Source organism: Alligator mississippiensis, chromosome 3 (genome assembly GCF_030867095.1).
Source record: "Alligator mississippiensis isolate rAllMis1 chromosome 3, rAllMis1, whole genome shotgun sequence".
Lineage (NCBI taxonomy): Eukaryota > Metazoa > Chordata > Crocodylia > Alligatoridae > Alligator > Alligator mississippiensis.
In genome coordinates, this window is record NC_081826.1 from 13,863,028 (window position 1) to 13,884,584 (window position 21,557).

The 21,557-nt window shown below is 45.2% G+C and overlaps 1 protein-coding gene and 1 long non-coding RNA gene across 2 annotated transcripts in view; one reads left to right on the forward strand and one right to left on the reverse strand.

Annotated features, from left to right (window-relative positions):
* Positions 1 to 7,856: 7,856 nt before the first annotated feature.
* On the reverse strand, positions 7,857 to 13,966 carry LOC132249218 (uncharacterized). The gene is made up of 2 exons (XR_009460619.1): positions 13,877 to 13,966; positions 7,857 to 8,161 (listed from the first exon to the last, which is right to left on the reverse strand). It is a non-coding gene; the product is annotated as an uncharacterized LOC132249218 (long non-coding RNA).
* NDRG1 (N-myc downstream regulated 1) overlaps positions 11,660 to 21,557 on the forward strand; it is a 44,456-nt gene continuing 34,558 nt past the window's right edge. The window contains exon 1 of the mRNA XM_006276526.4: positions 11,660 to 11,714. The gene's annotated coding sequence lies outside the window, so the exon portion shown is untranslated. The remainder of the gene's footprint in view (positions 11,715 to 21,557) is intronic.

Below are 21,557 nucleotides of genomic sequence, written 5' to 3' on the forward strand. Positions count from 1 at the left end.
AAACCCAAATGCCTCTCTCTGGTATTGTATGCATTAGAACTATGATGCCAACCCTTCTGGCCCTGCAGGTCAGATGAGTGGCACTGGGCCAGTCTGCAGGTGGGATCCTACAGGCAGGGTTGGTCCCCAGGCTGGATCCACTGTTAGGTTTGTGCTCAGGGTATGATCCAGCACCCCGGCCCTGCCCTGGCCCCCAGATCCTGCACCCTGGCTTGGCCCTGCACATTGGATCTGGCCATGGCCCAGCCCCACATCCTGGATCAGCCACAGACTAACCCCATGCACTAGCCTTGCCCTCTGTGCCAGATCTTCATGCAGCCTGACCCCACATGTTGGCACTCTTATTTTATGAAATGAAATATTAGAAATCCTTCACCTTGATTTTCTGTCACCTTAGAATTAGCATCAAGTATCAGAGGAAATAACCCTAGGCTCTAAAACACCCAAGTGCACCCTGTGCAGGGCTGTATCCTCCAACCCATTGGGTTCCCTGCAGGTCCAGCAATTTGGCAGTAGGGGAGCAGTGGCAGCCTTAATTGCTGAGGCTCTGGAAACCACAGAAGTTAATGCTGTCCTGCCAAATTGGTGGACCTGCAGGGAGCCCCACAGGCCAGATGATACAGCCCATGTGCCAGATCCAGTCCATAGGCTGGAGGTTGCGCACCACTGCTTTAGAACCAAATGGATGCTCCTGTCCAGTCCAAAATATTTGTTTACTGGGTTTTTCTATTTTGAATCCAGAAGCTCAACACCAGGACTGCATGCTTAATTAAGGGCACATGGTTGCAGCTCTTGTTCATGTGGTCCATGCTGAGAATGCTAGGGAAATTTTGTGCTTGCAGGAGTGTGGGTTCAAAACTGCGAGCTCAACATTTATAGTACAAGACTTAAAAAAAAAACCAAAACAGTCCATGTTGTCTGACAGGTTGAAAATGTTACATGGGATGCCTATGTGATCCAGATTTTTTCTTTCTTTTCAATAATCATTCCACAGTGCTATTGGTATGTAAATGCAAGCTCAGCCTTAGAGCCTGGAGGGGCATGTACTTCCAAATGCATTTCCAAGTAATGAATACGCATTATTATCCTCCTGCTGATGCTGGGCAACAATTGTACGCTTTTACTAATCTTCCTTGTCAGATCAAAGTGAAGACTGAAAGCTAATTCCTACCTGCTTAAGTACTCCCTTATATTGTGGGTGAGCAGGCTTGTTTTGCCTGATTTTAACAGCCTTCAGTTCAAAAGTTCAGCTCAAACTTACTGAGATTCTATGTAGGAGAGACTGTCGCTGAAGAGCAGGGAGAGGGAGGCATCCTGATGGATGGGTGGATGGGTGTACCCATACACTGCTGCCTGTTAGCATCATTCACACAGAGCTTGTTCCAGTTAGGCTTTGGATGGGAGGGTTTCTTCCATTTGCATCTGGAAACAGCAGCTTCCTTTTAGCTAAAGAAACATATTTTAAAATAGAACTGGTAGGGGAAGGGAACTGTGGGTTTCAGCTGCAGGAAGAGATGATTGTGTGGAGTCAAAAGGTGAGAGAGAATCACAGAACTGTCCAACTCCATGAGGTTTATTCATCTCTTCTGCCTGGTATAATGATAGGTAGCAAAAAGTGATCCATGCACCATGATGCTTACAACACTGCCTGCACCCAAATACCTACCCTTGACAGACTACTCATATGCTCTGAATGACCTAGTGTATCAGATCAAATTGGAACGCAGCATTCTGGGACGTACTTCATGGATCAACCCATCCATGGTGAAGAAGGTGATTGAGAATTGCTCCAGTGTATACAGAAAGGTTGAAGACAGAACCTTTTTGATTCATACTATATTGTCTGTGCGGCTGAATAACATTTAATATCCCTGGTGTAATGCTGCTATGGTGAATTTTGCTCAGGACGTTCATCTTAGCACTGATAACAGGCTGAGAGACATCTACATTTTATTCTCTGTTATGAAATTTGGTAAAATGACATTTACATTGTAAAAACACACAAATAAGCTTTACTTTGAATTGAGACTAAGGAGAAGAACTAGACATTAATTAGCTACAAATCCACAACCAATCCTCCCCCTCTGTGAGAGAACCTGGTACCCATAAATCCCAGCTGGGCATCTGTGAGGAAGGTATCTATCCATGATCAGCTACCCTTTTTTCAACTTGTCGGGTCCCGTTGTGTTCAGCACTGTAGGTAGGATGGAGGGCTGTGCTGGGGCCACTAGCTGGGCTCTCCTGAATCTTCTGTCCATCCCAATCTGGAAGACATGGCTTCATAAATTACCACAGCTTCAGAAGTGCTTTGTATATTTTTTCCCCTTGAGAGCAGGAGCCATGACCTACAGGAGGCATGTTATCAAGGGGAAGATAGAATAGCTGGAGAGTAGATGCTAGAGTGGAAGCATAGGTTCCTCCACATGGATCTCCTTTGCTTCAAGTGAATCCTCTGTGATCCCTACACAACTCATGCTAACTTAGCAAGATAGGAAGGGTTCCCAGATGGGGAAAATTAAGATAAAACTCCATAAACATAAACTTGGAGTTTCTGTTTCTCTAATTTCTGCACAGGGGCATGACTTGCTTTCCAGTGGTGCATCCCGGACACCATTGCCCACTACCCAGGCTGGCCAGGCACCTTCCTGATTCCCTTCTCCCTCCAAACCCTCCCCAGGGGAACACACTGGGGTGTGGAGGAATGCGGTGGGAGGAAGAGACATGCCTTGTTTTAATCAAATATTGAAGCTGCCAAACTATTAAGGTGTGTTTATTAAACAAAAACCATGCACCATTGCCCATTCCAGAACTTAAAACCTTCTCCGTTAACATTAAGAGAGTGGGCAAAGACCTTGGCTGTACCGGGTGGTTATGATATTGGGAAGGGAGTGGAGTGGGCAGCCACGGGGGGCTCAATTTACCAAACACAAAATGTTGGGGTGGCAGGAGGAAATCTGTGTGAAGCAGCCAAACTTTTTGTGTGCATAATGAAGAAAAACTTGGAACATTGCCCACTCCAGAACTTGGACCAGAGCCCAGGGGTTGCCTTTCTTCACAGAGACCGTGCAGCTCCCCCACAGCGGGACCCGGGCCCACAGTGGACTGGCCCAGTGGTCTGGTGGGATGCTCCCCCACCCCAAATCTCTTTGGGGCCCTGCACCTATGCTGGTGATGACTGGTGGCTGGGGGTAACAAGTTGACCCTGGACAGTGGGCTGGGTCAGTGCTGGCCCTGGCCTCGGGTCTTGGGCAGCTTGGTCTGCGTCCCCTCCCACGTTGCTGCTCCCCAGAGTGGGCCTTGCTGAATGCCTTCCTGGCTCCCCAGACCACAGGTCAGCAGCTCCCACATGCCATATCTCCTGTTCTGGGGCCCAACATGTCCATTCCAGCCCCCACATAGAGGGTCCCCTTTGGTTCTCATGCCATCGGTACCATCTACGCATGCATCTTCCGTACTTTGCAGGTGTCCAGCTGACTATCCTGGATCCAGCATTGTGGGCTCCACAACTGCGCCTCCTGTGCACAAATGCAGAGTCTACAGACAAGGGAGACACTGAGGGATTTCTGGTGAGTCCTCTGTCCGGACCCTTTCCAGCACCTGGGGTCAGAAGCTGCACAGCTCTTCATGACCTGGTGCTGCCCGCAGCACAGGATGCCTGCATTTTGCCTTCCAGCTGGGAAAAGCCAGACGCCTGGGCCCAGCAGGCTGGGAAACCTATGTGCCAGTGCCTGGAGTCAGGGGTGGATTGAGATTCATTGGGGCCCTGTGTCTCCCCCCCACAGCCCAGTGCTCCCCTGCAGCAGGCCAGGTACTATGGCCTTGTGTAGTGTGCTAACTTTAGATAAGAGGTGGGGTGAAAGGAAAGGAAATGATTGTTCAGAATAATCCGGTCTGAAATCTGTTCCCACAATGTTTTATACCAACACCAAATGAGTCCCGCATTGGTCATGACCTTGACAGAGTAGTGTGGGTCAAGCTGAACAGAGAACTGGATACAGACACTTCAAAACAACACTGTACAAGATGAACATCTTGGATAGCCCCTTGTGTGAAGTGGTGTCCACAAACAGCCCAGCATTTAATCGAAAGCTGCAATCTTTACAAATCATAGAATCATAGAAAATTAGGGTTGGAATGAACCTCAGGAGGTCATTAGTCCAATTCCCAGCCCAAAGCAGGACCATCCCCAATTATATCATCCCAGCCAAGGCTTTGTCTAGCCATGTCTTAAAAACCACCAAGGATGGGATTCCACCACCTCCCTGGGTAGCCTGTTTCGGTGTTTTGCTACCCTCCAGACGGGGTAGGTGGCATCCACACACTGAGCGTTAATACCAGACAGTGGCTCATAGCTTGTCAGAGGGAAGAAGGGGAATTGGGGGTGTTGAAAACAGGGGCTTTGCTGACTGTTGTCAGTGACAGCTTGGGAGCAGGGCCAGCCCAGCACTCAGGCAGACTACATGAGCTCTGCCCAAGGCCAGGCCGCCACACCGTGCTGGGGGTGAGTGGTATGCTGCAAAGTCCCATGTGTTGCCAATAGAATGCAATATAATGTGAGTCGCGATGGGATCTGGTACCGATGTTCATTACGCCACTCTAACCTACAGTGCTGAAGTCTGATATCACATCCATCCACAGTTATCTGAAAGTGGGATCCGCCATTTTTACTGTCTTCTATGTGCCCCGACTGTCTGTTCAGTTACAGCTGTAGAGCATTTTCTGTGTGCCTAGTGCACAGTAAGTGTAACTTCTGTACCTGGTCCTTGTTTCCAGGAGGACTTACTCTGTCACAGTTATGATATCACAAGTTCTGTTCATGCCTTCATGATGTCTAAAGGCTTTGGACATATGCATAGGCTTAGCTGCAAGAGGCACAGCTGGAAGCAGAAATGAGTGTGTCTACATGTGCATTTACATTGCATGCATTAAAGTGCATTAATGTTGTGTCTGGACTGACTTGGGACTAAAGTTAGTCCCAAGTCAGCTCACACACAGTGATACTGCTCAGTAAGGTGTCTATACGTGTGTTAGTGCACAGTAATTAATAGGGCTATTTGCTTCAGATTGTGCATGTCTACACGTGTGCATTTACTGCACAGTAACCAAAATTACTGTGCAGCACGGGCGCGCACCTACACATGCACACCTGTACTGCACAGAATATATGGTGACTTACGCCAGCGTGATTGTAAACTTGATACCTGCATCATTCATCACATAAATTTGCATCGTACAGGCATCAAATTTACACTCAAGTCGGCGTAAGTCACCATATTTACTGTGCAGTACAGGTGTGCACGTGTAGAGGTGCGCCCATGCTGTGCAGTAATTTCAGTTACTGCGCAGTAAATGCGCACTTGTAGACGTGCCCAGTCTGAAGGAAATAACATCGTGGTAACCTCACACAAATAGGCTGGTTGCGTTTCAGGTGCTACCTGAAAACTGGGGTTTTACTCCTTGGTTTGTTTAAGGGTAAAACATGGCTCAACCTCTCTCTTTTAATGGAGACAGCTTACATTTCTGAGAGTTATAGCTTTACCTGCTTATGGCCTAATGAGCACTTTAGGTAGTAAGGGCTAAGACTGTAGGACTATTGGGATCTTCAAAACTCTTATTCACCTTCCACCTAAACCTTTACAGGCCTCTATCTGCTGGTGGGCATGGGCATGTGCAGAACCACCTAAGTCCTAAAGCGGCTTAGTAATCATGTTTGAGCCCCAACGGCATTCCTAAACCAGAATTTTTATGCCTGCCTCACCCATAAGTTGAATCTGATAGAAGTTTTTGAATGTCCCTTCTGGATTCGGCCTCACAAGGCAACCACAAAAAAGCAGATTAAGACTTCTGAGGGCCCACAGAAAGTTTGTCTTAACAGTGCAGTGGCTACAGTCGTTGCCTGGGAGGTGTCAGATTGAAGCTTAAATATGCATTTTGACTGATTTAGAGTAACAAACTGAATCACGGACCCCCAGATGGTGTTTCAGGGTGAATCCAAACGTCTCCTGATGGAGCTGTTCCATTTTGTGGAAATAATTGACGAAGGAAATTCAAACTTGACTGTCCCACATCCCATACAAGTGCCCTAATGCAGAAACTTTTGATTCAAGCTCCTGCTCTTTTCTCACAGACCTAGTGCATGAACAAGTGGAACCGCTTCAATTAGATAGAGCTAGGACAAACAAGACCCTCCATGCTACCCATCAGCCTCATAGTTAAGGGACTTTCCTGCAAATTGAGAGAGCTAGGTTAAGGTCCATGCTTCAAATTTGGATGAAAGGGGATCTCAAAATAGATTTCCACCTACCAGGTGAATGCTCTAACTACTGAGCTTTTGGCTACAATACACTGGTGCCCAGGAGTGTGCTTTGTGAGAAAGCTGAGAATCTAAAGGGGAATGGGTGCTGAAATCCCTTTGAGGCCTTGGGCTTAAACCCCACTCCTCTTCTTAAGTTGCTCCCTTCTCAGCTTGCTGATTTCTAGGATCCTGTTCTTAGGTTCCTGACTCTCCCACGCATCGCACAAGAAGCCTGGATATCTCAGGGCTGAGGATTTCATTATTAAGTTCCTTCAGAGATTCCAGTCTCTTAAGTAGCACAGCTGGCTGTGAACAGGCTTCTTTGTTAAATACAAAAAGAATTCCTGATGGACCTATTTATTTTTTCACTTAGTAAAAGAGCCTATAAAGGGACAGTAACCTGAATGATAGCAATTGCAATTTTCAGCACAGGTTCCTTTATTTTTTTTGTAAAAGTTTCAGAAATCTGAGCATTGTTACAAGACACAGAGGATGACCCCACCCCTGTATATAAGTGCCTGCTGAATTAGTCAGACAAACCTGCTAGAAGCGGTTTTCAAACGGAAAATAAGTTTTATAGTGAGTCTGACAGACCAGTCTGTGGCAGTGCGCGTGTGTGGGTATGTGTGTGTGTGCATGCGTGCGTGCATGTATGTGTGTGTTTTAAATTGAGGTCAGTGTCCTTGATCCAAAGCTGCAATGGATGATTTCTAGAAGGACAATTGATCTGTGTGAGTACATAGACAACAACTGGAAATTCTGTTACAGTATAATTCTCCATGGATGGGGTGTGAGATCTGGTGTGCTACTGAGGAGGGGGTTTCATTTCACAGGAACCAGCATAACTTTAATCAAGTTTATATAAATATTTAACTTACTCTCATCCAAAATTACAGCCAGAACACTGTTAATAAGTACATGGAAACACCCAGCTATTCATGCAGTGACTAATCGCATCCGCACAGCTTGAATTTAAACAGCATGTAAGGGTCTTTTTAATGAAATGCAAAAATCAAAGGAAAATGCAATCCACATCCATTTCATTCCAAACCAGCAAAGCTTTCCAGTTAGCTCTTTAGTCTGCTTGAAGAGGGTCCAGGACCTCTGATCCTAGTCTGAATTTGCTCAAAGTCTGAGTCTTTCTGATTTGGGATTTTGTACTTATCTGTGTAAAGGATTATTCCCTTGGAAAACTGGGCCACTCCACCTTCTCTTTCCAGTGTCTTTCTTCTTGTTCCAAAACTTTAAAGTTGAGTGACATCAGTCTTCTGGAATGACAATGGCCAGTTTAAAGGTCTGGGTTCAAAATAGGTTCAGGTTGAGAAGTGAAAGGATTTTGATGTTAGTTTCCAGACCTGAGTTTAAAAGAAATATAGAGATGGTAGAACTCAATGTCTGATTCAAAAGGCCATGTAAAACACTTACCAAGCTATCACTTTGCTGCTGATTTTGGACCTTGGAAAGAGCACAGGAAAGGGTGGGGGAAGGGTTGTGGGGGTGGGGCATGTAACATAATGCAGTTATAACCTTTGTATCAAATAAAGGCAATCAGGACTGGTAGTAGAGTTGATATCTTTTATTAAACCAACAAGATTTTTGCAAAAAAAATTCTTTAATTGCAAACTTTTGGGCACAAACACCCTTCATCAGGCATTGGAGAAAGGATTGTCAAAGTTCTCCTGGGTAGAAATGAAAGTTCATATTTCATAGGATTTCACAGAGGAGTCAATAGACGGAAAACTCTGGGGAGTCAGTACATAGCTGGTACGGAGCCTCTCACCTCCTGTGAGGATCTGTGATGATGGAAATTACCTTGAAACAAAGGTAGGGGTAGGATCTCAGGTTTCAGCTGGTCACAACTGCTTCCTGCATGGGAAAATATAGAGATAGTATCAAATAATATTTTTAGGAGTATTTTTAACCCTCACAAAAACTTTGTGTGCAACTTATTGCATACCTGCATCCAGCTGGATTTCATGGTTTTAGTTATGCTGTTTCCTAAATATAATAATTCAAGTGAGGCTAAGACACCTAGTGGGTTGTTTGTCCCCAGAAAAAATATTTCCCACCCACTTTCAGATATGGGATACTTGTTAGCAGCAGAGATACTAACATGCATTTGAACACTTTTACTGTCTAGCAGCAGTAGGCAACCATCGATCCTTCTGTATCATGGTACATGTGTGAGAGGTCACCAGGACCTTTAACACGTATGACTAGGCAGGAGTATGGAGGAGTGGAGGCTGCCCAGACCTTCCATCTCCACTTTAGACCATAGACAGTATGCAAAAGCCAGACCCAGTTCAGACATTCGGTGCCTTGATGGCTGTCATCATATGTGTGTTCTGCAATCAAAGCCAGGTCTGCCATGTGACAGACAAGGATTCGAACACTGAACAACAACGGTGGGTTTGAGCAGCAGTAACTTGTACTCTCATACAAGCTAGCATTATTATAGTTATTATTCAGTTATAAAAACTGAGTGAGTTTAAGGGAGTTTATTTCAGCGCTCAGTTTAGAACTTTATTGTCAGTCAGATACCTTGCATGAGGACACTCTCTTCTGTTAGTAAGACGGGTTTTGCTGGTGCAGAACACAGAGCAAACATTTTAAAATCAGAAGTATGAGAGTAGAGACAGGTAGTGCAGGTGTCTCACAACACATTAGAGAAAAGGGCTTTATACAAAAGTAGTTCAGACCTTTCACAAATTAAACCTATTCCATGGTGGATTTCTATACATTGGACAGCTATAACGTGGTATAACACGGGGTATAAGGTAGCAATCTGTATACAAAGCCCTAGCCTTTTAATTGTGTATAAGCAACGGAGATGACTATCGCAGAAGCAGTTTCTGTGAACACCTGACTCACCACTTGCAGCACGCACATCCCTGGACTCAGAAATGTGTTGCAATCAAATGCTGTTCCTTTGAAATTGTTTAGCATTTTACCAGTGATTTAAATGGGAGCATGTGCAGCATGTGATGTGTCATATACACACGATTTGTTTGGAAATTCCCAAATAGCCTTTCTATTAGTCTGGCTTGACTTTAAGTTATCCACATGCAATCACTCTTTTTATTTTCTACAATGAGATTTTACTGTTGCACTGCTTTTCTTAGGACTTCTGAAAACTACTGATCCCTGGGTCCTTTTGCAAATTGCCTCTGTATTCACTTTTATGTTGAGTAGGAAACTGCACAGAGTGGAGGCCTGCTGGCAGGTAAAGTGTGGAGGAATAGGAACCCTGGCTCCAGGCTTCAAGTTTCAGCTACATCATTCTTTCACTGGGGAGTGAGTGGTTTTCCTGATTTTCATGTCCTCTGTTCCTGGTAGTAGCTACTGACTTTGTGAGAAGCCCTTGATTATTGTCACAAGCCACCCAGCTCCAGTAGCGAAAGGCAGCTAGCTACATTGAAGTCAGGCAGAAGGCAAGGCAAGGTGTTGTACGTTAAAGTCTTGTTTTATGTTACTCCAGATGTGGCTTCACCAGTGCTGAATAGAGGGGAATAATTGCTTCCCTTGACTTACTGGCAACACACCTGCCAGTGCAGTCCAGTATGCTGTTAGCCTTCTTGATAACGAGGGCACACTGCTGGCTCATACTCAGCTTACTGTCCACTGTACCCCCAGATCCTTTTCCACAGAGCTGCTGCCTACCCAGTCAGACCCCAGCCTGTCCCAGTGCATGAGGTTGCTCCATCTTAAGTGCAGGATTTTGCACTTGTCCCTGTTGAACCTCATGAGATTTCTTTTGGCCCAATCCTCCAATTTGTCTAGATCACTCTGAATCCTACCCCTACCTTTCAGCGCATCTACTACTCCCCCCAGCTTGGGGTCACCTGCAAACTTGCTGAGGGTGCACTCCATTCCATCTTTTAGGCTGCCGATGAAGCAGCAGTGCATTCAAGAAGTAGTGTTAAGTACGATCATATGGTAGCAAAGTTAAGATTTTTTGCTGGAGGAGTATCTCTAGATCCAATTAAATAATGGAGTGTCTCTAGATCCAATTAAATAATGCGTTCATCTATCATCCCACCACTCCAGGGGGTTAATAGGAGCCCAGCTCATTGATCCCGGCCCAGCACAACACAGTCTTGAACCAGCTCCTGTGCAGTGCCAAGACTGGGGCTGACAATCAGCAACCTATACACAAGACGCCACGTTAGGCCCTTGCCCATATTACATGTAGCAGTAAAATGGCAGTACATATTACATGAAGCGCGCGTTAACTGCATCTCAAACGGCAATAAAACACATGCTCAGTGCCATTATAGCACAGCAATTAGGGACTCTTCCAGCCAGCACTATCTCCAGATTGTATTACTTAACCTGTGTTAAGCTAACATTGCCCTGCTCCATTGAGATAAACAGTCAGGAGTCTGGTGCAGTGCAAGAAGGACCAACAAACAACTGTGTGTCTGTCCCAGCCCCCACAGCACGTGCATCTTCAAGAGCTCTGGTGCTTAGGGCAGGTTTTATTTAGCTCAGCAGGGCTTCACCTTTTGGTCCCTCCGGAGTAGTGCCAGGCTGCATTGGGCGCTGGGCACCATGCCCAGGCCCCGAGATGCCTCTTCCCTGCCCCACACACCCAGGTCAGGGCCCCACGCTGCCCCCATACATGGGGATTGGGCGCTGCACCCCAGAATCAGTCCCCTGTACGCTGGATCAGGCCCTGCGCACCCAATGTAGCGCATGGGGTCACCCGATGCGCTCCACAGGGCTCTTCGAGGGCCCCCAGGGCAGCAACCACCACTTCCCAACTTTCGTCTTGAGGGGAGCCACGACACCAGGGCCTGCGGGCCTCGAGCCCCAGCGGGACATGGCTGCCCCAAAACTCCCAGCCAAGCCCCAGAGGCTGTGGCTGAAACCTGTGCCAAAGCCCTGGGAGGTGGCAGCCCCCACAGCCTGCCACTGGCACCTGGCAACGAACGGGCTCGTACAGCGCGCGCTACACCTAACAGCTGCAGGGGCCCCAAGGGGGCTCCACACAACACGCTTTAAGTGTAACGGGCCCCAAAGGGGCTCCACCCAATGTACTTTAAGGGTAACGGGGCCCGAGGGGGGGGCATCCAACGCACTTTAAGCGTAATGGGGCCCACACAACACGCTTTAAGTGTAACGGGCCCTGAGGAGCTCCACACAACACACTTTAAGTGTAACAGGCCCCGAGGGAGCGTCCACATAATGCGCTTTAAGTGTAACAGGACCCAAGGTGGGTCCAAACAATGCGCTTTAAGTGTAACAAGGCCCAAAGGGGGGTCTATACATCACGCTTTAAACATAAGGGCTGTCGGGGCGCGCTCAGCCCTTGGGGGCGGGGCCGTGGGCGGGGCGGGCGGAGGGTATAAAGCGGCGCGGGCGGCGCGGCGGCGCCACACGCCGGGCAGCGGAGCGGAGCGGGGCGAGGCCGGGCCAGGTAAGCGGCTCTAGGCGCGCAGGGCGAGGCGCGGCGCTTGTGGAAGCTGCTGGACGCCTGCTTTAAACATTAATAATAATAATAGTAGTAATAATAAAATAAAGACGCCGTGCGGGTGGGTGCAGGGGTTGCTCGGTGCTGCTGGCGGGATCCGGGCGGGCGGGCGGGCAGCGGCGGCGGTGCTGGTCCGGGGCGGGGTGTTTGTGTCCGGACTGCACCGAGTGTTGTTTTGGGATTGCTTCTTGCACCGCGGCATCCCGCGCTGCTGGTCTCGTTTCCACCCATGTCTGTTTCCACCAGCAGGATGCCTGTGGATTTTGCAGTTCTTGCTTTGACAGGTTGTGCTTGCGACTTCTTTTCCCTCTTGTTGTTGAGCTACTACCTTTCGGTGGACGTAATTTGTTAATGTTTTTCTTATTTCAGCCTTCCAGTTGTAGTTCTCTCTCTTTCTTTTCTTTTGTTTTTTTTTTTTTCAGCTGGATACTGACCACACGCAGATAGTTCCTTTTTAAAATTGGATGCCTTCTACTTTTGCAAGCCCTTTAATTGCCTGCTTCCTGTTTGACCTAAGTGTAGCTGAAAAACTGGCTTCTCTTCCAGCTGGTTTCCAGCAGGGAGATGTCTGTTGCCGCTGTGTTAACTGTTTGTTTAACAATTAGTAGGGAGGTGGCTGTAGGCAGTATTGCAGCAGGAATCCTTGCACTCTGCTTGTGCTCGGTGACAACGCTTCCCCATTGCTCTGATCCTCCTCCTTATTTTATCTACATTTCCCCTCCCTCCATTTATTTCCAGGAGCGACAACTAGGGCAGCAGCTTAAATCCATAATGACCAGATGAGGATGGGAAGATGCTCATCCCTAAATTTTGGAGATCAGAAGAGTGTTTCATGTCTAGTTAACTCACTTCGACACTTGATAACAACCAAGTGCCAGGCAACTAAAATTTCAGGACCAGCTTTTTTTTTTTTTTTGTAGAATAATAATAAAGGGGGCCTCACTTTAAAGCTCTTGATCTACAGTGCAATAGCAAACAAGTGGACATGCCTACTGGCAAGAAATGCAAAACCAGTAGGAAGGGTGGCTTGATCTTTCTGGTAATCATGTGCTGCATTTCTCTTAGGATAAGTTTATACTTCATGAGAAACTTGCCATGGATATAAAATTATTTATATCATGTTGCTGTAGTTAGGGTATTAACTTGCTTTTTTTTATAAAAAAATTTAGAAGTACTTAGTCATACTTATAGAGTTAAGCATGATGGCTCATGTGCTTTTTCTCTGAAATAAGGATATAAACTAGTTCTGCAATAACCCTTAACACTTCAAGGAAGCATTAGTCAAAATGTATTTACTTTCCTGTCCAGTAAAGTTACATTCTTTCACTTAAAGAAGTTAACCCTGTTCTTGAAATTTTTAGAAGTTCTTTATTGCCCGACTCCTTAGAATCAAATGACCAAAATCACTTCTCTGAACTAAATCTGGAAGAGAAGGGTGAAAGGCCTTGCATTTTCAGGCTAACATTTAACAAACAGAATGGAAAGCGTTCTTTGAGAGCATAGCAAATTTTGAGGCATAAAGGTTGTAGCTGTGTTGGTCTAAGAAAACAAGCAATCTGTGTGCTAGAGGTGTGATACCTTTTATTAGACCAAGTTGACAGTTCCAAAAAAAATTCTTAATTTTTTTGCAACTGTCTAGTCGGTCTAATAAAAGATGATCTCAACTAGCAAATTTGAGTACTTTTGACTACCCACTTTGAGGAAACATAAAGGCCAAAGGATCCTTGCCTACACTTGAATTCCTTTGCCACATAAAAAGGCCGTTAGCTGTGTCAATCTCTAAGGTGCCGCCCTGTCTTGCCATCTGCCCAATTTCAGACAATATCTCATTCGGACAAATAAGTTTTTAAGGAACAGCCTACTTCATCAGATGCTATGATGTCTTCTTCCATAAGAAACGAGATTGTGCTCACGTTTTGCTTTCTACATGTTTTTCCTTTCTTCGGTTGCATTCAAACACCATATAGTAGTGTTTAAATATTGCACTAACCCTCACCTAACTGATTAAGCTTCACATCTGCTAAAAGAGTACTGGGTAGCAGTGATAGTTGTTGTGCTGTAGCCACAAAAGAGGAAAACCAAACTTGGCTAGTTGCACAGTTACTTACCAGATGGAGCTGAATGGTGGGAATTGTGATTCCTATTTTTCAGCAGTCTTGAAGAGCATGATTCTGCTGCCAGAATAGGCGACGGAGATTGGATTCCAGAAACGCAGCTTGTTCTTTTAATCAAGACCAATGTCCAAAGCTTTTATGGTGGTGTAGGTGCTATAGCTGTTTTAAAAAAAAAAAAAAAAAAAAAAATTACTCTGACAAAGCTCATCAGCTGTGTCTTCCCGTGCATCTCTGCAGGCACTCACGTGTTTACTTCTCAGCTCTAGGCTTGGCCGCTCTCTGCCCTGTGTCACTTGGGCAGTTCCTTCGCAGTCGAAGAGGGCACTATATCTGATTTCTAAAGAAGCAGCAGCTTGGCAGAAGTTAGGGACTTTCTACCAAGCCCTCCTCATGGAAGAGGGAAGGGAGTATTGCACGGCCCAGCAAGTGGCAAGAACTATCTATCGCCGTTTCTCTGCTTTTTGTGGCAGAAGCTGTTTCTTCCATGTTGCAAAATGTCTGGCTTGTAACTAATTTGAAAGTCTAGGCCTAGTTTATAGCTCCTGAGTAGGGATGACCCCTTTTCTGACAAGCTGTCATCCCTGGCTTCTAATTAAAGCTTCAGTTCTCCTACTGGCATCCATTTGAGAAATATTGTATACCTGGAGTAGGTACAGAGGGAGGGCTGCGAGGATCATTAGGAAAAGAGAGCCAGTTTAGGAGAAAAAACCAATGAGGCTGTTTAAGTCTCTAAGATGGAGCTTTTAGCAGTTGCCTGAAATGGTTGTAGTATCATGGACTCCAGGCCCAGGAAGCCTTTGCCCTGGCTTCCAAGAGATGTCAGACTCCAAGATTTGCAGGCACTTGCTGCTCCAGGAAAGGGACCTGCCTCTAAACCACACCCTCTTTTCCCTTCCTCCACCTTCTTGCTCGCTAGTGTTTGTGTGCACACTCGCATGCTTGCTCTGTCTGTCTCTTCCTCTTACCCGAAGAAATGCTTCAGTGCCAGCTGCTGCCAGTAGTAGCAGACAGACAGTGACTTGATTCACAGTCGCTGGGAGGGTTTGAATAGCAGCTCTGAGCCTCTGTGGTGTCTCGTCAGTCCCACTGCCGCTGTGCAGGGAAGCAGGCTCGGAAGGATGGTACTATTCATAGCCGGAAAGTTCCCTCCAGTTGCAAGCACTTTCAGCCTTTTTTACGCAAGTAGTTTTGCAGAAGCTGAAGTCGTGGAGATCTCTACCAGAGTTACCTTGGGTCACCCGTGCCCCTCTGACTAGAAGCTTTTGAAGACAGTACATGCTAACCAAATCATTTAAACTACAAAAGCCTAAAGTATTCTCTTCATGCGCCTGTAATGCGCCTGTCTAGGTGGTGTTTGAACGGTGGTAGCAGAAACAGCCCTGACCTGGAATCTTGGCAGGTTTTCCAGTTCTCTGCAAACCTGAAACACCCTGACAGACCATCATTCTTTGGGTGTGGGATGAAGGAAGGAATGTCCATAAAATACATTTATTTTTCTTTGCAAGCCAGAACTTTATTTTTCTGAAATCTGTCAATGGATGTCAGTGATGTTTGAACCTGTAAATAGGCCAGGACCAGTAGCTGTATCAGGAATAATCATTTTAATTAAGTTACTGCTTAGCAAAGGTATTAATGTTGAAGTTATAAAGGTTGAGGTGGAGACAAACTAGTTAATGCAGAGCTTTCATAGCATTATTTACATAGTGCTGCTAGCATACATTGCTTAGGGTTGAAGGAGCAACTGATCTCTGTTCGGAGGAGTTCACTGTCTAAAGGCATGGGTAGCATAACATGGCCTCTGCCATGATGGGATTACTAGATACTACTGTGATAATCATAGTGCAGAACATATAGTTGAAAGAAGTAGTACAGCTAAGGACTGCCTGGGGGAGAGCCTGGCACTTAGCTTCCTAACTGTAAGGATATGATGAAATGGCTAGATTTGGCTGGAGAAATACTGTGGCTGTCTTTCCTATTAGGTTGGAATGGGTTGCACAATCCCAGCTGCTAGTCAGCTGCTGGCTTCATGGTAAACACTTATTTTCCTGTTACGTGGCCCAAGACTCACAAGTTGTCATCTAAGATATTTTACTTTCTTGATGAGATTTGATTAGTACCATTACACAAATCTAAATTTAAAATGACTAAAAGTCTTTAAGCCTCTTTTTTCTGGCTTTGGAAAAAAAAGGATTTTGCTATCATTATACCTTCATTTGAAATTCATTAAACACTTGAACTGGCAATTTTGCTACCATTTTAAAGTGGGAAGCACATTCCTTCCTAGCTTGGAGTAGATTTTTTTTGTTGTGTTTTTATGTATACCTTACCAAAGTGACAGTAATTCAGTCACTGTACAGAAGATACTATGTGGCATCTCACTGATACAGAAAATGGGGTCTCCATGCGATCTTGGCCTACAAAAGGCCGAGAAGCTACATGGTATCAGAGACCCCATCTTACCAGCAGAGTTTGCGGATGTATTCAGCGTGCTGTCCAAAAACATTGCCAACCCCTGACCTAACATTATTCACAACTACTTAGAGAACTCATTAAGTGCACACAGAAGTGTCACACTACACTACCTGATTATGTATACAGTGAAGATGTACAGTTTTGTCGCAATAATTCCAAATGCATCAAATCCTAAAAGACTAAACTTGTGAATTTATCTGCAAAATAGCTGTAATATAAATTGAATTTAAGAGATGGGAGCTGTTTGGGTAATGTATCCTATTCCTAAATGTGAGTTACACTGGTTCTTCCACTCAGATTCACAGAAGTTTACTGCTGGAAGGGACCTTGTGAGATTGTTGGGTCCAGCCCCCCCTGCTCTTGGCAGGAAAGACAACTGGGGTCAAATAACCACAGAAAGGTGTGCATCTACTCTCCCTTGGGTGCATTTAGTAGGATTAGTTCATCTTTGTTTGTTTGTTTGTTTGTTTGTTAAGTTCAAGGTCATTGGAGAATTGATAGTGGAATAATGATCCTTGTGTTTGTTGTTCATGGACAGACTTGTATACAGCTCCATTTACTTAGCGTATGAATAGACTAACTGAGCATGTATAAGGTTAAAACTGTGCTCCCATACATCTTCTTTCTAGGTCAAATGTTGGGTTTCTTTGCCTCTTACTCTTGATCACTGCTTAACTTGGTTCTGACTTAACTAGCATTGAAGATAATGATTAACCTTCATGAACTATTGCAAATGCTTTTAGAAATTCAGTCTAATGGCTTTTTCAGCTTTATCTTTATTGTGGTTTTCTCTTCTATAGAGTGGAATATGTTGGTGCAGTTAATGAGCTGGTGGAGTCTGTTTTTTACTGATTAAACTGTAGCTCAAACACTACCAGAATCTGTTGGGTTTGGAAAGGTAGACCCATAGAGGCGGGTCCAGAGTTTTAGCAAGCATCTGTTTTACAGATATAAGGCAGAATCTAGGTTATAGGAAATGCTACTCTACAGAGACTAGGGATGCCAGAGTCCCACAGTAGTAATTCTCAGTTGCTCCATAGAGCCCCTTGATATTAAATGGCTCAACTTAATTGCATATAATGTTATTTTTCATAGTACCGTAGCTTTGCATTTCATAAGACTTTAGGCTTCAAGGGTATGTGTATTGCTTGCAGCAGAAATACTATCAAGTGCATTTTAACACTTGCTGAGGTTTGGCTTTGGTCTAAGTCAGTGGTTCTCAACCTTTTTGTACCAGGACCCATTAGTAAACATCAATGGCCAGTCCTGACCCAGTGCCCCTCACTCCTGACCTGCTGCCCCCACCCCCTGGTCCGTGACCCCCAGTGTGTGGGGCAAAGGGGTCATATGGGGGGGCCACAAGCAGTGTCTTGTCGGCTGGAACTCTGCCAACCTGCGAGGGAAAAGCCACTCTCTCATCTTTTTTGCCTTTAGAGGAGAATCCATTTTTGGAGTTTGTTCATCTATTTTTAAAGTTTGTTCGCAACCCTTTCCTATGTTCTTGCAACCCACAGGTCTAGAAACCCTGGGCTAAGTAACACATTACACTGTTTGTTAACACTTGAAATAGGAGTGATCTGCATTGTAATAGCTTTGGGTACCAGCAGATGGTTCTAAATTGTCTGTCTTGCATAGTAATTGAGCTTTCCTTGGATTTCTTTTCACTTTATCAAGTAACTAGGTGAAGGTAAATTCCGCTTTTCCTTCCTGTTGCATACCTATCACATTGACACTTAAGTGTGACCTTGATACTCAACTGTACTAAAGCTAAACATTTCCTGTAGTGTATGAAAGAACAGTTATCTGGTATCTGGTTATTTTTTTCTGTGGATTTTATTTCTTTGGCTCATTAGCAAACTGGAAGGGGAGCTGGAGGGTGGGGGAAAACCAAATTTAAGCTTGAGCAGAAGCCTGAGCTGTCTTAATAGTATACACAAAGTGTCTAGCAAAAGCTCCCTTTTTAAACTACGTATTCAGCCATCCGATATTTACCCTGCAAGTGGGCTGGCCCAAATTGGGGCTCCAGTTCTCCCAGTCCTGTCTTGTCCTCGCTCTACTATTGTGAAACGAAACCTGGAGGATGGAAGGAGTGATTTTTCCAGAAAAGCCTACACTGCACCATTGGGAATTTCCAATGGTCTGGGTCTTTGCTCTTAAACCTTTGCCCACTATGGGGAATAGTGCCATTGCTAACTGCAAATACACTGCTACCTTTTGAGGTTTGATGGCTATATGTTGCCAGTCATGAGGTGTGTAGGTGGTTTTGAGGCAGGCCAGTGTCTGCTAGTGAAGAAGTGATTTTAACCGATCCTCAGCTGCTGAATTTAGCAGAATCGGAAGGCTATGATCAGAGTTGATAAGACACTCTGGTGAAGAAATGATCTGTTTTTTTTTGGAGGTACCTTTCTTCAGTTGCTGCACTTGACCTGCCTTATCGGATGAATGCTTATCCTTGTCCGATAATCTGTCTTCATAAGAGACTTGTAATGTAGATCCTCTGTTCCAGCATAATAAGCCTGTCTACCTTGATGTAGCATGCCTGTTCTTGGGTGTCTGCCACAGTGCACCAGTTCCCTATCTCTTTGTTGGAGTCCTCATTGCAATAGATGGGCGTTGCCTTTCTTCTCCCTGAAATGCCATTATATCAAAAGACTGTTCAGCATTTTTCTGCCCTTTCTCTTGTCTCCTTCAGTCCTTTTTCATTCCATGTGTTTTCATGATTTGCTTCCTGCCCCACCTGTGCTCTCTGCCTGCTCCCTCTTTGACTTGGGTGCACGTTCTGCTTGGCTTCCAGTAATAACTGTTTATGACTGGGGCATGTGTTTTGGCCCACGCTAGAAGAGTAGACACACCTGAACAGACTCCTTACCTGTAGCCTTGTACAAACTGCTTCTCTGATCAGCTGTAATGTAGGGCTCGCCATCAGGAAAGAATGGGAAGGTGAATTTGAACAGAATATGGCTCTCAGCAGTGTATTTGCAGCGGAAAATGTAATGATCTCAGAGTCCTGCAGGCTTCCTCTCTCCCACTGCTTCTCCCCACGAGCTTACCATGAGCTAGTCTGCTTTCTGTCCTCTAGGCTGGCAAGCATTTACATGCAACCTGTTTGAGAAGACTTTATGCCAACAATTAACATGCATTTAAATCTTTAATCCTTCTCAATCCCAGCATGATTGTTAGGGGACTTAATCCTTTTTACATTGTAGTTCCATGTGGTTTATTTAATAGCCAGGTTCAAGTTTGTGGGAACCGACTCTAAATATGCGGGCAGGGTATTTGATTAGTATAGACCCTGTGACCCAAACCCTGCTGAATTAGCCAAATTCAGTGAAAACCTTGTTTTTCCCCCCCTCCCCTGAGTTGGCAACTATGCCTTAATGCTTGAAAGTATAAAATAAACTTTGTATTTTGAGCACTTCAGCAAGACAAACTCTTTGAAATTGTGTACAAAAGAATGTCTGTACGGTATCTTTTTGGGAAAGTTATGCGGTTACTTCAGCTGCAAGAGACGGTGTCACACTAGAGGGCAACACAAAGCACCTATTTAGACATGATAAAACTTGTACTGAACATGGGTAAAACAAAACCACTGTCCTCCCAGTCGTCTTGTCAGCAGATCAGTTGTGCTTACTCTGTGGTCAGGCACTGTTTGGACTCCAGGTTTTGTGAACAAGTGGCTTAGTGTTTTTCCAGCTACATCGGCAGCATTGGTTTTGTTGAGAATCTCTCCGATATTTTGAGAGCCTAGGAAGAAAACGTAGGGATGTGGAAATGTGTGATCTAACTGTGCTGTACAGTTTAAAGATCCGTATTTCCAGATGTGAAATGCCTGTCTTGTCATGTGTAAATATTTACTCCAATCACCATAAAAGCAATGAAGCCTGTTCCTCAGCACTTCTGAGCTTGTTGTTTACAAAATGTGTTGCAGGAGCATTGAACTCCATAGTTTTCATGCCAGAAGAGTCGGGCATGGAGTCCTTTTTAAAAAATTCTTTCTATTAAGTGTTTTAACCTTCTGGAAGCCTAAAACTATTCCCTGTGAACAAAATTCTCACTCCACAAGCACTAATTCTAGTGTGTTCCCTGAACCACTTCGTCTTGGAGCAGGGGTTGGCACCATATGGCAAGTGGGCCAGATCCTGCCCATTGAGCTGGAGGGGCTTGCATCTGTGCCTGCGCTGAGGCCAGGAAGCAAGGTGCTGCACCAGGGCCAGGCAGCTGGAAGTTGTGCCTGAGTCGCTGCTGCTTTCTCGAGACCCCTGCTCCCCAGCTGTAACATGGGTGCAGCTTCTAGCTGGTGGAGAGCTGTATCACAGTGAGGAGGGCAGAGAAGTGGGTGCAACAAAGACACCGCTTCAAGCTGCTCTGCTCTGGTGCAGCTCCTCACCACCTGAAAGCTGTGTCATGACCAGGGACTGGGGAAAGTGGTGGCGAGGCAGGCACAGCTCTTAGCTCCTCGGCCCTAGCCAAAGCTCCTTGGTTTACCACTGCATATGGTTTAATATTACTGTGCACTTCACGGTGCTTATCAAGCACTGGGTCAGACATGGTAGGCAGGATGGGTTTGCTTTAAAGCTATAAGTAAGAAAGAAACCATGATTGAAATGATCAATTTTTATCTTGTTTTGCCTTGTTATACTCCTAAAGATTAGTTGGTAACCATAAAAATAGTACTGAATTTAGAGTAAAGATTCTATTTTAGTTGCCAATCAACATATTTTAATCTGGGTTAGTCCTAGAGATATGCATCTAATTAAGAAATTATATACCATGTTTACTTGAATACAAGATGAGTTTGTGTTTTTACCCCCCCCCCCCCCAAATAGTATGGGGGGAGGAAGTCCTTCATCTTGTAAGTGCATACAAGGAAATCTCACTAAATGCATCATCTGTTAAACTGCTGCCAAAAGCAGCATGCACTCGTCAATGGAAACCAGCTATGAAGTTGATTTAATTGCAGCTAACACTGTGCATGCCTGTCGAACACATGACCTACACTGGACCAATATGCTGATGGGAACCTACCACAAAGATAGGTTAGTGCAGTCCGTTTGAATAAAATATATGGGAGTGCCCGTGAAGTACAGTCAGCCTCACTGCCAACTCTTTCCCCACCCCCCAGCCCAGTTAACAATATAGTAAACCATGAGCCTTTAGCTTTGGATTCATAGCATGCATAGTTTGTGATGTATACAAGTAGGTG